Source organism: Loxodonta africana, chromosome 1, assembly GCF_030014295.1.
Source record: "Loxodonta africana isolate mLoxAfr1 chromosome 1, mLoxAfr1.hap2, whole genome shotgun sequence".
Lineage (NCBI taxonomy): Eukaryota > Metazoa > Chordata > Mammalia > Proboscidea > Elephantidae > Loxodonta > Loxodonta africana.
Window position 1 is genome coordinate 80431363 of NC_087342.1, and position 15657 is coordinate 80447019.

Consider the following 15657-nt stretch of genomic DNA (forward strand, 5'->3'; position numbering starts at 1 on the left):
TTGGTTTTTGGAAAAAATGGCCTTGGTGATGGAAATGATGCCGGAGATTGCGTGATAAAATTCTGCAAGACCAACGACTTTTTCATTGCAAATGTCTTTTTCAACTACATAATGGTGGATGCTTGACATTACACATATTGCTTCTACAGCATTAAACAGCCAAGATGCTATCTAGCATTTCCACATACATACACAGACACACAAACATATACACATCTCCATCAGTTTTGTGTGTGACACTCTTGTTTTCTCCATAAGTGAAACCTACCACACACTATGTCTTGTTCTTATTGTACAAATTCCACGAGCCAACTGAAAGAACAAGTCTGACAGACAAGTTATGTTCTGCCAATTTCAAAAAGACTACATGGTATTTTTATGAATATTGGCAAAGGCTCATATATGTGCAAACTGGGATAACAAAAAGCTAATAGGCTCTAGAAATCTGGTACGACTGTAACCTGACCCTACTAATGCCAGTAAATTTCCATTAGTCGTTAAACTAGCCCAAGTCAGAATTGGCCCACCCAGCACTCACAGAAGGGCCAGCTGTGACCACTAATTGATCTCAACAACCGATGCAACCACAGGTGGAACCAATCAGAAGGAAAGTAATCACTTGGAACCTATTCCGAAGTGAGAGGTCTGACAAGAACCATGGCACTTCCTGTTTCCTGGCTGCCTGCTAGAATTTTCCTTCCCCAGTATGCCTGTGCAACCATCATCTTGCTGCCAAAATCACATAAAAGCCGTGCTTTTCCATAGCTCAGGGAGCCAGATCTGACAAGATTCTTCTTGGATCCTCGCTCTGTGCATTGCAATAAAGTTATTTCTCTTTCTCAAAGGCCTGCGTCCAGATAATTGGAAAGTCTGAGCACAAGGACCCATCTTCTAGGCTTCCGTAACATCAGGAAATGAATTTTCCCTTAGTCTTCTTATGTAGTTGGAAGAACTGAGTTTTCACCATGATAAATCTCAGGGTTCTAGAAGAGTCTTGGAGAATGCTCATTTATTTTCCAGAAATATCACAAAGGAATCTCTTATTCCCATATCTTAAAGTACATTTTTCAGTCTTTATCCACCCTCTCACTCACAAATCCAAGGGTGGAGACCAGAGTATCATCCTGAGTTCACTGTGTAACATTCTCACTAGTGTGTTCCAAGGTATCTTGAATTTCAAATGAGTTTATCTTCTCTCCCTTCCAGACTTCCTCCCATGTCCCTCTACCCCAGTTTTCTCAAAATGCCCTTTTCCGTAATCTCCTTCTTTCTGGAAATGGCTTAAAAATTTGTTTAAACAAATAAATGCTTCACTCACTTTTGTCCTTGTACTTTAAATCCTGTCTATTTACCTTCTATCTTACTCTTATCATTCCCCTTTCTCTAAATCCTGAAGCTACTGTTTCATTCTTGCTTTACGAATTCCTCTTCTGAATTGTTGGTAGGGCCCGGAGTTACCTGATATCTCTAGTAGAAAAGACCCTTATAATGAAATGCAGAATGCACCATTATGTGGTTTTCTCTGCCATTGCTTTCCTCCATCAAATCTGGCACACACATTCTAAATGAGCAAACAGTAAATATAGTGAAGACTTTTAGGCAGCCAAAAGATTAATTTCTTTAGCTTTGTGCTTCAGGTTAAGACAACTATAGAGGAAATCAAAAGAGCTGAAAATGGGGACTTGATTCTTTGCCACCCATAATACAAGCCAGAGACTTTTAACAACTCGAAGTTGTACAAAAGCCACCATGGAAATCTCTTGTGCCTATTTATCCAACACATCTTTCCAATCTTCTGCATTCACTTTCAAGTCCTATAAAGAATCAGCTTCCCTGACTGGTTCCTCAGTTCCTCCTGCCTAAAGCAGCCGCTTATGCCTCTTAACACTGATCAACACTACCACTACGCTCAAGGAGCATGAATCTCAGGAAATAACACTTAGTTCTAGATAAAATTTAGCCAGCAGCACCTCAGGAATGAGGTGTATGTAGCTCAGTGGTAGAGCACATCCTTTGCAGGTATGAGCCTCTGGCCTTCATCTTCCACACCTCTACATTTTTTCTCTGTTTCAACACTATTTAAACCCAATCTTGAAAGGATACAAATTCACTTCTCCTAATATTTTCCATTCAATTCCTGTGCACACGAACAGCAAAAACACAACTCAATGGACTTCCTTGAATGCTCTTTCATTTCTATGCTATGAGCTTCTATATCCTTTAAGGTGACTGTGACAGCAGAAGGGGTATGACAAGAATGGGGAGAAAAGAACCAGATGCTAATGGAATCTCTTCAATCACCCAAAACAAAAGCCTGCACGTTAAGCTCCCACTATGTACTATTACTGAAGAGACAGAAAGAGAAATAAGGGGTGGGGGGTTTGAAAGGGTCCTGTGGATAGTTTTTTGTTTTTGTTTTTAACCAACTAAACCACAAACCCCCTAGTGAATTTCCTTCCTGGGCTACCTCTAGTTATGCTGACGTCTAAATCATTTCAGGGCAAGACTGAGTGTATAACCTTTCCTTGTCTTTGATTCTGCTTTACTTGACTCCTGATGAAGTGACCAAGTGGTTAAGGCGATGGACTGCTAATCCATTGTGCACTGCACGCCTGGGTCCATAATTCCATCCTTGTCCTTCCTTCCTCTTCCCCACTGTGTTGTGGGAGTGAGATTTGGAACTCTGGTTGCACAGTGGTTAAGGGGATCAGCTGCTAATTGAAAGGTAGGCAGTTTGAATCCACCAGCCACTTCTTGGAAACCCGATGGGGCAGTTCAATTCTGTCCTATAGGATGGCTGTGAGTCGGAATCGACTGGACTGCAACGGGATTGGTTTTTTTCTTTTTGAGTCCTGACACGTTCATTGTGTCACCCAGTGAAACACTGCTTTGGAGGGTCATCTTCCATCTGGCCAAGCACAGATTCTCCAGACAGACATCATTTTCCTCCAGCTCTTCATAATCTCACTGTATTTGGCTTGGAGCTCCGATATTGTCTCAAAGAACTTTCAGGTGGCAGGCAAAAACCGTTAGAAATAAGTCTCCATAAAGTAACAGGGATCCATATTTAAACATGATTTCCCAGGGGAAACCAGTTATCCTTATGTCGATTTTGGCTCATGGCAATCCCATGTATGTCAAAGTAGAACTGTCCTCTATAGGGTTTTCAATGGCTGCTTTTTTGGAAGTAGATCACTAAGCGCCTCTGAGTGACTGGAACCTCCAATATTGCAGCAAGCGTTAACTATTTAAGACCACCTCGGAACTCCTTTCCCAGGGAAAAACAAAAACCCAGCTGCCCCATAGAGATTGTAGAGACTGGCTGATGGATTGGAACTGCCAACCTTTTGCTTAGCACCCAAGATTTTAACCACTTGCACCACCAGGACTCCTTCCACGCATGGGGAACAGTTAAACCCTACGCCATCGAAGTCTCAGCCACGGGCATGCATAAAAACAAAACAAAACAAAACAAAACAAAACTCACTGCTGTGGAGTTGATTCTGACTCCTAGCAACCCCATAGGGTTTCTAAGGCTGTCAATCTATGGAAGCCTAATGACACATCTTTCTACTGAGGAGCCGCTGCTGGTTTCCAACACCAACCTTTCAGTGAGCAGGTGATCAGATTAACCATTGAGCCACAGCCAGCATTAATTCAAGGGGCTTCAGCTTGAAACTCCAAATTAGTTGCTTTTTCTCCACACAGTTTTCATGATATTAGTTTTCCAGTCATCACACCAGATTCCGGCACCTCCATTACTTCTGGCTACCAGAGGGACAGCAGATAATTCTAGGCTAAGAATACAAAAAAGCAGGACCCAAAAAGTTGTCTCAGGAAACTTAGATCCAAATGGAAAGAAAAAAATAAATCCTAAGTGAAAAAAAAGGAAATATATGGTATCACAGACAATCACTATTCTAGCAAGACCTGGAGTCCAAAACCTTGGTTGGGAAATCAAGCAATGGCTTTTTCTTGTGAAGCTGCAGCTCTAGTTCTGAGAACCACACAGAAGCATGAGGGAGGCATGTTGGGGCATTAGCAAGAACTGCAAGCATATTAATCTTTTGTAAGAGCCCACTTGTGGTCCTGGACAGACATTCAAACCTCAGCCACCAAAAACAAACAAACAAAAAATCACAGAGGCTAAAAGAATAAAAACTTCAGCTTCTTGACAAAATTTGTAGTGTCAGTCAACCCACATATGAGTTTTAGGAGGTAATCCTTAATCATTGTGTCTTCTCTTGCTTTTAGTTTTCATTTTGATATTTTTTCCCCAAGAGAGGTTTATATCTTCCTGAATATTGGAATACATTATATATGTCAACTCTCGGGTTTCTCCCCAGCACTAGTCATCTCCTCTATCCGAACCTCCCATGAATAAGCAACTGGGGCTTAGTTGGCCCTGGGAAGTAGCTGACTTGAGTGCTTAGAGGCAGGAAGTTGTTGGTCCCAAACCTGGGGAACTGCCTGAGAACTTTGTGAATGTATGTATTCCTGACTCCACCTCTGTAGATACTGAATGGACTGAGAATCACTAGATAGGGAAAGGGTGGGATCTATATCACTGAAAAGTCTCCACAGATATTCCCATTTTTCAGCCATGTTTGAGAACGGCTAGCCTCAGAAGTGGTGCAGAGGGAACAGGAGTAAACTGAGCTGTTGGGAAATTTTCTCTAGGAGGAAGCAGTGGAGACAGGATAAAGGGGGCTGGGAAAGTGAAAGTGAAGGTAACACATTCTGTGATGAAGAAAATGAAGGGGAAGATAGGAGGCAGGAGGTGGGTGTGGGTGTGGAAGAACAAGAAAAGAAGATGAAAGAAGGTTTGGAACTGGGTCCTTAGGATGTGTAGAATCTGGATGGTGAGGAGGTAGTTTGAGCCTGCCAGGGTTGCCTATATCTCCTTTGCTCTCTCCACAATGCAGGAAGTAAGATAGTACCCTTCCTCCCAAGAAAAGTGGATTAAGAGTGTTTGCACCATAAGAAGATGCAGCTCTTTTTGCCCAAGACTTTTGTGACTTGAAGAGAGCTTACTTAGCAGCTGTTTCCTTCTCTGGAAATAATTTTTTCAACTGCGGATTCTGGAAGACTCAAGGTTTCCTGAGAAATACCTTTCTTCTGGGTGACGTCTAATTACTTCTTCACCACTAACAAAGAATTGGGATCACAGCTTCCTGTGGCTGGGATCACAGATCTCCAAAACTGGTGATTGGACTAACTTTTGCTCAGCAAGATTGTGTGGGTGGGTGAGGAAGTGTAGGAGGAATGGGAAAAAGAAAATTGGAAAGAAACTTTTCTCCTGAACTTGCTATCTGTCCATTGACACAGGCACAGGTGAGGGAAAAAAAGAAGATTCAGGAGGAATTTGTCCAACAGTCATTTCTCCCTCCCTCTTTCCATCTGAGTTTTTCTTCCCTACTCCTTAATAAATATGAGAAATTGTAGGAAAGGAGAACAGGCCTTCTTTGATGTGGTGGAATACTGTTGCTTGACGGTCAGCAGATCCTGATTGAGCACCTTCTTTTACTCCGGTTTGTTCCTGACTTCATCGTGCTTAAGTAGTCAGGTTGGGAGGCCCAAGTAGTCTCAAGGACCATGGTCCCAGTAATTATCAAATGATTTCTCCTTTCTGTGAGTTGGAAAAACACAAGAAAAGGTATTCACAAAAAGAAAAATTGTCAAAAAAAAAAAAAATCACCAATATTCAGCTGTGAGTCGATGAGGAAAGAAAACATATATGGAGATGGCTGGGGACTGAACTCAGGGCCTCGCAAATGCTAGGCGCACATTTTACCACTGAGTTATACCCCACTGCCAGCCACACTTAATGAGACTACTCTTGATACTGACTTCCAGCATGATCTGCAGGCATTTTAAAACGTTGAGTTTTCACAAGTCAAAATTCATTATGTTCAATTCTTATGTTCCTGGATTGGACCCTACCTCGTAGCTATGCCAGGAGAAGGGGTGGGGGTGGGGGGAAGGAAACTCATTCCGGACCAAAAGGCTCTAAGATCTTCCAGCAGGTATTGGCTTCTTTAAGGGGTCTTTCAGTCAAATGCCAGAGTGTCAGTCAGCTCCAGTCCACCATGAGGGAAAGTCGCGGGATTGAACATTCTGAATAGTCTTCTGATTGTCTTCTTGAAAAGTTCTTTTGTGCCTATGAAGCTTGCAGAAAGTCACAAAAGATAGTGCAGGGGAATACAAAGATGTGTTGGGTGAGTGCTCGGAAGGAATGAGGATCCAGGTGCGGAGATAAAACTACCAACAACAACAACAAAAAAAAACATTGCCATCGAGCCCATACCGACTAAAGCGACCCTATAGGACAGAGTAGAACTGCCCCACAGGGTTTCCAAGGAGCCCCTGGTGGATTCAAACTGCCTACCTTTTGGTTAGCAGAAATAGCTCTTAACAAGTAGTCCACCAGGATTTCCGAAATAAGGCTAAAGGTTAATTAATTCACAGCATTTGACTGAGACAGGAGCTCTGATGGCGCGGTGGTTAGCAGCTATAACTGCTAACCATAAAGGTCAGCAGTTCGAACCCACCAGCCGCTCATCATGGGGTAGGATCTGCTCCATGGCAACGTGTTTATTAGACAACAGCGAAGGGCGACTTGTGCAGCCATGCTTCTTGCAAATGGCTGCGTCCCACACCTGGGTTTGGAAACGTGGTTTTGCCTCCTCAAGGTTGTAGCTCTGATATTGAGAAAGAAGTAAGATGGACGGACGCTCCTGTAATTAAAGCGTATCATTTAAAAAAAAAAAAAATTTTTTTTTTTTTTCATTTAGACCTAATTATTTCCTTAAAGAGGAAGCACAAGAGAAGAGCATAATGGGATAGGCACAAGCTTCAAAACAAATTCGCTCCTTATAAACTTCCCCTACGACTGGGGAAGTTCGAAATTCCTGATGTGGTGCGATGGTTAATCCAGATATAGAGAAAATCCAAGTCTTCCTGGCTGGAGGGAAGGGTGTCCGAAATCTATAGATTAAGTTACTACTTTATCAGAAAGACACCTCTCTGGGAATTGGAATGCGAGGAAGAGTAGGCGCGAGGAAAGAAGTGAATAGGACAGAGTGGCGGAATTTATGACGGGGGAAGGGAGGACACTGAGCGGAGGGGAGAAGCAGCAGCAGAGGGGTAGATGGCAGAGAGAAGAGGAATAAGGTTTGAAGATGAGTCTCTAAAAACGGATAGGATATGGCCCGTCACGGAGGCAGAAAGTGACCAAGCTTTCTGCAGGCCTTCGGGAAGAGAGAGGCTAAAATAAGTGCTTTCAAAGCGTATGTCTCACAAAAAGATAGGACTAGTTTTGCCCAAAATTTCGCGACCTCCAGGTGAAGTCGCTGAGCATTTTGGAATGTGCTCCTGTGGTTCCGTGTTTCTGGAATAGCAGTTGCTGAGATTGGAGTCTTTGGAAAAAGCCACAGGGACCCCAGGTTGTGTGGATTGCCCGTGCTAGCACAGCAACGTGAAGCTTAAAAACAGAATCCCCAAAGGACTTTGGGCTACAATCTTGTATTTGCAGCAAATTGGCTTTAGTGTGTTTGGGCTTAATATTCAAAGGAAAGACTAAAAAAGAAAGGTCAAGCAGTGACCAAGCCTTTTTGAATTCAATAGACTCTTACCGAACCCATCAAACTCTTGGAGAGCTCAGTGCTCCAGGCCTCTAGTCTGAGGATCTAGGATTCATGACCCTGTTCTGGTGTAGATGCTTTAAGTTTTCCCATAATTCTTTCTCACTCATACACAAAAGGCTACTGAGCCCACCTTTCTCCTAGAGCAGTTCTGGGAATATTTACAGTGCATTTTACTACTGACATGCTTGCTTTTCTCAATGGGAATCTGAAGAGCAAGACTTCAAATGTGAAAAGTCAGATTTGCAGTATCATTTGAGAGTTATTCATTCAATGTGCACAGCAACCTTATTCTTTGTCCTACTGTCAAATAGATGAGCAAAATAGTGACTTAAGGAATGAGGAGGATGGCACAGTGTTGAGCGGTAAAGGTTGATAATGGAATTTAAATGTGGAAATTTTTAAGAACATCCCCAGGTCTCTGGATTGTGGAGATGCTAAGTCCTTTCATTATGGGAAAGGAGGAGTGGACATTACTTGTTGTTGTTTTCTTTTTCTTTAGGGGCATTGGATAGGATTGGAAAGTGGAGAGAAGAAGTTTGATCTGGGATTTCATTTATTCAGCATACTTACAAATTTAAGGTGCATATTCACCTTAGTGTTTGGTAAGCATGGTGATTCTTGAGACTAGAATGTTACAGAGGTCTCTTATCTGGATATCTGTGTAAAGCACGTAGCTATAGAGAAGTGAGTCTCTGCACAGAGGTAGGGTGAGTCCTGAAGACAGTGCATTGTAGTTTGAAGATTTGGAGCTCCTTAAAGGTATTCATTGAAAACCAAGCGATAAGCTTTGCCTCTAGAGTGATCCTGGACTCTGGAGCTCATACTGATTATCATTATCTTCTTGGAATTTCTTAGTAGACCTAAGAAGGAGCAACCTCCAAGTGAGATGACTTGTATGTCTTCTTTGCCAATTTCTGTCCCAATAAGGATCTTCTCCATTTCACAGGAATTGCATGAAGCCCCCTTTTAACTGGGGAGGAGTCCATTTTTCTAACAGAACTTGTCTCCCAGCTGACCCGGAAGGCAGCTCATCAGAGCATTTGAATGTGAGAGGAGTAAAGAGAAGCAAAAGTCCCTTTTGAAGAGACCATTAGACAGATGTCAGCCACAAAGATATGCAATTATTTGTGTGTGGGTAGAACGATAGGAGTCCCCCCCAAAAAAAAACAAACCAAACCCGTTGCCTTCGAGTCAATTCCAAATCATATCGGCCCTAGAGAGCAGGGGTTAATATGGCTCTGAATACTGTGAAGCACAATTAGGATAGTTTTGGGGTGGCTGAACTCAGGGGTTGATATTGTGGCTAGAGCAACCTGGATTCCAAATATACACTCCTAAATTCCCAATATGGAGGGATGCAGGAATGCGTTGTTGTTAAATTAACAATAAAGAGGCTCAGCCCATTTGAGATTTCCAAAGCCTCTTTAATGTTAATTATTGATATGTGACAGAAGAAACTTCACCTATATCAATTCTCCCTTCCAGAAACACCTCAGAAATTAGTAGTCACTGGGAGCCAATTCAAGAATCTTCTACTTGTTCTGCAATAAGAAATAAACAACCATGTAAGAACTTGAACCCTCAATCCTCTAGATCTGGAATCAGAAACGTGATCCATTAGACCATGCAGCCAATACTGTGAGGATATGGTACAAGCAAATAAGTTAAAGTGTTGATAAGGGAACATTAGTTTTCTGTTTTCAATTTTTTAACTTTGCAATTGAAGGCAATTTTTACAACATTCAAAAAAGGAATCAAATATCATCTGAAGCCTCTGAAAACAATTTAGAATTAGTAAGCCGAGATGGTGAGATAATCAGAAGTGACATATTTCCAGGGTTCTCTCATCTAAGTCACTTATAATGATGATGCATTTTGGTGGAGAATTATAAGCCAAGAACTGAACTCTACCATAAAAGGATACAGATCGCAAGAAGCTGGTATGTTCAGATTTTTTTCCTCAAGTATAATATGGTGCTGCTCCAGGGAGAAAAGTCTGGAAGGTCAAACAAGAGCTCCCTTTGTCAGAAATGTCTGCTTTTAATGCCAGGAAAATATTTTATTATAATCCATTTATAACAAAGAGTTTTAAAACATAGCTTTTAAGATACTTTATCCTTTACCCACAAGTAAAAGAATCACTTGATTACAGAGGTGGGATGAGGTAGTGTGTCCCAAATCTCCCTGGGAGAGTGGTCCCTATGTGTGAGGTGCAGGCTGGTGTCTTCCAGTCTACATCGAATGTAGAGAAAGCAGACAAAATAGCTTGGAGGGATGCTTGTCTCATTGAAATGCTAACTAACCCCAAGGTATTTTGCTTATACATCTTTCCCTAGTTTCCCTGAGGATTGATCCACAAAACAATTCGAGATGATTTTGTGTGACCCATCCCCAACTCTGCCTTGTATATTGGTAGCATAGGAGAGAGGAGAAATCCACAAATTCCTGAAGTTAGGTAATCACAAATTCTCTCAGTTTTCACATACTCTGGGTTTCATGGAAGTGTTGAGTTATTTGGAAGAAGTAATAATAGTCTTTCCCATTCCCTACCCTGTCTTTCCTCTCCAGAGAGGTTAAATTTCCTTCACTCCAAAACTTCCCCCTTTGTTCCCAGATCCCTTGTACAGTATTTTCTCCAGGTTTGGGTCAAAACTCAAAACTATCTTAGGTCATATTCTGGATACTATGTACTAAAGAACACTAATTCGTCAAGAAAATTATCATTTTCACTTGGATCTGAATAGCAAATAGTATTCATGACATGAAGACCTGAAGAAGGAAGAGAAAAAGGAGACCAAAGAGAAGGAGGAGGAGAAATAAAATGAAAAGAAGTGGCTCACAGATGGTAAGGAAGGGCATCAAAAAGAAAAGCAAGCAAAGAAGTGCAGAAGACTAAACCCATACATCTTTGCTTGCCCCACCATTATGGAACATTCTCTTTGGTCTTCAGTTTTTCTCTCCTTTACCTCTTTTCTCCTCTGCCTCCCAAGGATGCAAGAAAAATGTACAAGAAAATGCAAAGGAATACGAAAAAGAGTAGCATGAGTGTTGCTTTAAGAAAAATAGATGCGGGTGGGCATGAAACCCTCTGGGTGTAGCAATGTGTTCTGAAAGCTGGTAGTGCTTTGTCTAGGTGACCAAGTCTGTTTGTAAAAGCCTAAAGAGACAGAAGACAAGACAGAAGGAAGGGAAATTCTCCTAGCGCTTATGACATCTTTTTCGAACGGAAACTTCTTGACAGGCAGGAGAATTACAAAGAAGCTATCTGGGAACCAGGACATGAAACATAAAACCAACTGACCCACATAAAACCTCCATTAGTTACTCAAGAATAGTTGGATATAGAGGCCTGGGTAGCTCAGTTGGTAGAGCATCAGACTTTTAATCTGAGGGTCCAGGGTTCAAGTCCCTGTTCAGGCATTATCTTCACTTTACCCTAGTTAATTCCCTTAGAAGCTTATTGACATTCCACTTCCCCTTAGAGGAACTCTTCCAGACATTTACTATAGGTGTCCTGACTCATCTCTTCCTCAAGCCTATTGACATTCCACTTCCCCTTAGAGGAACTCTTCCAGACATTTACTATAGGCGTCTTGACTCATCTCTTCCTGCTCTTTGCTCAACAAGAGTCAGAATAGAGCAGGTAGAACAGAGAACGGACAGAGGGTTAAATGCTTAATTAATAGCCAAAAGGTTGGGGGTCTGAACCCACCCAGAGGTTCCTCAGAAGACAGGCCTGGTAATCTGCTTCTGAAAGGTGAAAGCCTAGAAAACACTGTGGAGGAGTTCTACACTGCCCACAAGGGGTCAGCAAAAGTTGAGGCAGCCCAGTTCTTCCAAATGAGATGAAGGTTTCTAAAAACAAACTTCAGAGCCAGGGCCAAGATGGTGGAATAGTCATATGTTTCTGGTGGTCCCTCTTATAACAAACACCTAAAAAAACAAGTGAATCAATTATATATGACAATCTATGAGCCCTGAACATCAAAGGGAAAGGTGAGGAATTGGACCAATTGGCACGGGGAGAGAGGGATTGTTCAGAAGCAGTCCGGGGTTGCCAGACCTGAGCTGGTGGGAACCAGCACCCCTCAGGCCAGATCTGCTGGCACAAGCTTGGTAAGGCAAGCAGAGGTTTTAAGGACATGTTTTCCACACTGGCAGAGACTGATTGATGGAGAGGTCACTCATGCTTACAGAATCAGTGACAAGTGATGCTCTTAGCAAAAGAAAAGGATTGCGTCTAATCTAACCCATGGGCCAAAAAAACACCCATTTGGAAAAAACTCTCTCCCATTTAACTGATCCCTCCCCACCCTGCACTGGGTCCTGAGCCTGATTCAGTGCTAGCTGCTTTCCCTGGGCTGAAAGTAGGACCTGCCTTGAGGCCTGAGCCATCCTCCCAGCCTGGGAGAAGAAACAAATTAACAAACAAGGGGGAAAAATAATCTGCCAGCTCCTGTAAACTGGAAACTCAGGGCAGAAAGAGCTCCTCTGCCCAAGCACAGGCATAAGTGGTCCAGGGACTCTCAACCCTGTGTGGGACCTGTGTGGGACCATTTCAACAGTGTAGGCCCTCATTGGCACAGTACAACAGGGTATATACCTGAAGACTAATGTCAACTGTTTCAGCTATATGGTGAAGAGTCAGGTTGGTGACTTCTGAGAATGCTCTGCCTATTAAGCATGATCCTCACCTACCCATATCAGGGGCCTGAAGACTGGTGGCTTCACCTATGCGACCTAGCCACCCTTGACAGGGATCCAAGGCTAAGTGGTGCCTCTCAGTCTTACAGCCAACAGCAATGTGTGCCCATACTCTGGCTGCAAAACACAGCCACCTAGGCACTCTGGGAACCAGGGACACATTTTCCTCACAGGCACTCAGGGGTTGTTATCAGTCCCCTGCCTTGCTCAGGGCATCGCCCCCTACTGCAGACTGATACTTGTATCTACACCAATCATACCTGCTCATCTAAGACTGTAGGTGAGAGCCTGCTCCACACACTTGGTGACCGACTATCTGGACACCTGAGCTGAATCCATACAAGTGAACTGACTCCTGGACTCATATACCTAGTAACAGCTCCAACCAACTGGTGATAGGACATTAGAGCTTCAAAGGCATCAATAATCAAACCAGTTCACCTGGGCAACTTATTTGGGCACATATCAAAATGAAACAAAGCAAGAAGCTAGGACACAGTAAGTAAACATAAAATAAATAAATACAATAACTTTATTGATGGCTCAGAGACAACAGTGAATATCGAATCACATAAAAAGGCAGACCATGACAGCTTCAGCAAAGCTCCCAAAATAAAGAATCAAGAAATCTTCCAGAGGAAGGGAAATTCCTGGAATTATCAAAGGCAGAATACAAAAGATTAATATAGAGAACTTCTCAAGGGATCAGGAAGGAGATCAGGCAAAATGCAGAACAACGCAAGGAAGGCACAGACAGAGCCTTAGAGGAACTTAAGAAGAGTAGAGAAATGCATAATGACAAATTTAATAGATTGCAAGAGTTCATAGAAAGACAGCAAACAGAAATTCAGAGGACTAACAAGAAAATTTCAGAATTAGACAATTTAGCAGAAAGTCAAAGGAGCAGAACTGAGGAAATGGACATCAGAATTAGTGAGATTGGAAGATAAAGCACTTGACACTGACATATTTGAGGTAAAATCAGATAAAAGAATTATAAGAAGAAATGCTAAGAATTATGTGGGACTCTATCAAGAGAAATAACCTACAAGTGATCTGAGTACCAGAACAGAGGTGGGTAACAGAAAATACAGAGAGAATTGTTGAAGATCTGTTGGCAGAAAACTTCCCTGATATCGTGAAAGATGAGAAGATATCTATCGAAGGTGCTCATTGAACCCCACACAAGGTAGATCCTAAAAGGAAGTCGCTGAGACATATTATAATCGAGCTTGCCAAAGCCAAACGTAAACAGAGAATTTTAAGAGCAGCTAGGGGTATACGAAAAGTCATCTACAAATGAGAGTCAGTAAGTATAAGCTCGGATTTTTACTCAGCAGAAACCATGCAGGCAAGAAGGCAAAGGAATGACATATTTAAAGCCAAGACAGATTTGTTTGTTCTTTTGGTAGTCCATGGTACATGCAATATTCTTTGCCAACACCACAATTCAAAGGGGTCAATTCTTCTTCGGTCTTCCTTATTCATTGTCCAGCTTTCACATGCATATGATGCGATTGAAATCGCCATGCCCTGAGTTTTTTTTTAGGGGGCCAGGCTCACCTTAGGCTTCAAGGTGACATCTTTGCTTTTCAGCACTTTAAAGAGATCTCTTGCGGCCAATTTGCCCAATGCAATGGGTCTTTTGATTTCTTGACTGCTGCTTCCATGGGTGTTGATTGTGAATCCAAGTAAAATGAAATCCTTGACAGCTTCGGTATTTTCTCCATTTATCATGATGTTGCTTATTGTTCCAGTTGTGAGGATTCTTGCTTTCTTTATGCTGAAGTGTAATCCATACTGAAGGCTGTGGTCTTTGATCTTTATTAGTAAATGCTTTAAGTCCTCTTCACTTTCAGCAAGTAGAGTTGGGTCATCTGCATAAAGCAGGTTTCTAATGAGTCTTCCTACATGTTAGCTCATAGGGTTGCAGGCACTAGGAAATCCAAGATGTGCAAGCCTGGCAGCAGGCTAGAGACTTCTGCAGGCATATGTCCCCAGAACAGGAGATCAGGTGCCCTGAAGAATACAGGGTCAAGAGAGAGTGAGATTTGTCATAACATCCTTTTATATACTGGAGACAGGACACAACCCAAAGGAAAGTCCTCTTTTAAGTGATTGGTTGTTCATACCAGATCACATTATGGAAGAGCACATGCCAAACCACTGAGAATCAGGCCTAGCTGACAATAACATAACATTAACCATTACAATACCAATTTGAAAACATAGACTATCCTAGTGGATTAAAAAGAACCAAAACAACAGACCCAGCTACTTGTTGTTTACAAGTAACCCACTTCAATATAAAAACATGGATAGATTAAAAGTAAACAGACAGAGAAAGATACACCATGCTAACACTAATCAAAAGAAAGCTGGAGCTGCTGTATTAATTTCATAGAAGTCAGGTTTCAGAGCAAGGAAAATTGTCAAAAATAAAGAAAGGATTAAGTAATGATTAAAGGGTCAATTCTCCAAGACATAATAATCCTGTGTGTGTATGCACCTAACAACAAAGTATCAAAATACATGAGGCGAAACTCGTGTCTGAGAAAGGACTTAAGTCCAGGCTGTAGTCTGCAACACATGGGGTCACTATGAGTCATAATGATGGTGATGGCAATTGGTGATCCTGGTGGATCCAAGATATATAACAAACTCCTAAAGCACAACAATAAAAACACAACCGACTCAATTAAAAAGTGGGTAGAATACCTGAAGAGCTAAGTCAGCAAAGAAGATATACAGAAGACATGTGCCATTAAAAAAAAACAAAACAAAACAAAACTGGTTACCCATTGTCCAAATTTCACACACTTATAAGTTGATTGAGAACACTATCGCTTGGGACAGGTGCACCTCAGTCCTCAAGGTGACATCTTTCCTTTTTAACGTGTTATAGAGATGCTTTGGAGCTGATTTGCTCAATGCAATGTGTCTTTTGATTTCTTGACCACTGCTTCCATGGGTGTTATTGTGGATCCAAGTAAAATGAAATCCTTGACAACCTCAGACTTTTCTCCATTCATCATGATGTTGCTTATTGGTCCAGTTGTGAGAATTTTTGTTTTCTTTATGCTGAGGTGTAATCCGTACTGAAGGCTGTGGTCTTCGATCTTCATTAGTAAGTGCTTCAAGTCCTCTTCACATTCAGCAAGAGAGATTGTGTCGTCTGCATAACGCAGGTCGTTAATGAGTCTTCCTCCAATCCTAATGCCCTCGTCGTCTTCATATAGTCCAGCTTCTCAGATTATTTGCTCAGCATACAGATTGAACAGGTACTGTGAAAGGATACAACCCTGAC

At 42.0% G+C, this 15657-nt stretch overlaps 1 non-coding gene across 1 annotated transcript; it reads left to right on the top strand.

Moving 5' to 3' along the window:
- The first annotated feature begins 10993 nt into the window (after positions 1 to 10993).
- On the top strand, positions 10994 to 11066 carry TRNAK-UUU (transfer RNA lysine (anticodon UUU)). Its single transcript has one exon. It is a non-coding gene; the product is annotated as a tRNA-Lys (tRNA).
- The last annotated feature ends 4591 nt before the right edge of the window (positions 11067 to 15657 follow it).